General features: G+C 40.3%; 1 protein-coding gene across 1 annotated transcript in view; it reads right to left on the reverse strand.

Annotated features, from left to right (window-relative positions):
* Positions 1–1955, reverse strand: part of HACE1 (HECT domain and ankyrin repeat containing E3 ubiquitin protein ligase 1) — a 105285-nt gene that overhangs the window by 38833 nt on the left and 64497 nt on the right. The gene's annotated exons all lie outside the window — the stretch shown is intronic.

The following is a 1955-nucleotide window of genomic DNA, read 5'->3' on the forward strand; positions in this document are numbered from 1 at the left end:
TGATGTATGTATGGATTGTGATAAGAGTTGTATGAGCCCCTAATAAAACGATTAAAAAAAGAAATGTAAACCAGAACTCAAAATCATAAACAAGACCTGGCTTACTGCTGTCAATGGAACTGGTGGTACACCAAAACCATGGCCTCTAGTCACCCTGCAAGTCTGGAACGGAGCTCACCCCTATGGCTCAACAGGTGTATTAAGGAAGCAGTAACACTAGTGAGTTGCACGCACCTTAGAATACTCAAGCATTTGAGATCCAGGGGACAGCATGCCCAAAGACAAAGCTGAGAAGAGTTAAGGGAGGAGGAGGAATAGAAACAGCAAACAGGAAGTGGGATGAGTGATGTTACATTGTAAGAACTGGAAGCAATGAGATGAAACTATATATATGAATAGTTGAACAGTAAAACAAGAATTATTCTTTAAGCCTTCACTCAAATCACACTAAAAAATTTTTTAAAGAAAAATCTACTCTAAGGACCAGTCTCCTTAAAGACACTTAAAAAAAACAACCAAAAAGCCCTATGGCATTTATTATCTTATGATTACTAACTGGACTATAGCTTTCAGCCTAGCCTACATTTCTAACAAATTATTTTCCTAAAACTTTTCCAGGATTACATCGTTCTCTGGCAGCAAATTCATAGGTGGCTCCTAACAGCCTAGCAGTCTTAGAGTTTTAAAAAACTCTTTAGACAACATGACCCATTCTGTCTTTCCAGAATTACAAGAGGGTACCCCCCACCAAAAAAACAAACCAGAAAAAAGCTCTGCTGGGCAGAGCTTTTCCCACTAGGTGAGCATCTAGCAACTTGCTCTGAGTTAGTACGCCCCCTGGTGTCACCTGGGAAGGTTCTCGCTGGTCACAGTGAATTTTTTCATGAAAGCAGTTTCACTTGAACCTCGTTTTTTGTGATGGCTGATTTAAGAGAATAGCATGTGGCTGTGAAATTTAGTTTCCTGCTCAGGAAAATGCCACAGAAACTGTTGTGATGTTGAACACAGCATACAAGGACAGCACTATATGAAAACATCAAGTGTATGAGTGGTTTTCTCATTTCACAAAAGGTGAAATGTCAAGTGATGGCAAACCTTGTTCTGGACGTCTGTCAACTTTCTGACTAGGCAAAAATGTTGGCAAAATTCATGCACTTGTGCTCTAAGACTGATGATGGACCATTGAATAGATGGGGAAGTTACCTGGACTATCTTGGATCTCAGTTCAACAAATTTGAAAGGAAGCTTTTGGAATGAGAAGCTTCAAAATTTGTCACTGCAAAATTTGTGCCTCGGGTTCTGACTGACCAGGAAAAAGAGCGTTGAGTGGAAACATGGCGTACTTCGAAAGAACAGCTTCGAAGCAACCCAGGGTTTTTTTTCCAAGGTCATTACTGGTGACAAGACATGGTGCTATTCTTAGGACCCCAAAAGCAAACCACTGGAAGACCTCATCATCACCTCACCTAAAAAAAGCTTGTCAAGTGAAATCAAAGATCAACATGATGCTCATTTAGGGGTTTTTATGTGAGGAGCATAATGCATTTGGAGTTCATTCCACCAACTCAGACTGTTAATAAAACTTTCTATTTAGAGGTTCTGAAAAGATAGTGTAACAGTGTGCAACATAAAGGCCTGATTTGTGGCAGACGGAGGACTGGTTCTGCCACCGTGACAATGCACTTACTAATGCAGCCATTTCAGTGCACCAGTTTTTGGCAAAAAACAGCATTCCTCGCGTGTCCCTCGCACTGTACTGCCCTGACCTTGCTCTGTGCAACTTCTTTTTGTTTCTGAGAATGAAAGGGTATAGAAGAGGTGAAGATAAAAAACAAGGGAGGTGCTCTAGCCATCCAAACAGATGACTTGAAAAAATGTTTCTAAGAATGGAATCGCAGATTTGATAAATGTAATGGAGAGTACTTTGAAGGTGGTAAGTTTGTTTTGTAAAAAAA

Source organism: Echinops telfairi, unplaced genomic scaffold (assembly GCF_000313985.2).
Source record: "Echinops telfairi isolate 266 unplaced genomic scaffold, ASM31398v2 ScPeMD7_3533;HRSCAF=4204_0, whole genome shotgun sequence".
Taxonomy (NCBI): Eukaryota; Metazoa; Chordata; class Mammalia; order Afrosoricida; family Tenrecidae; genus Echinops; species Echinops telfairi.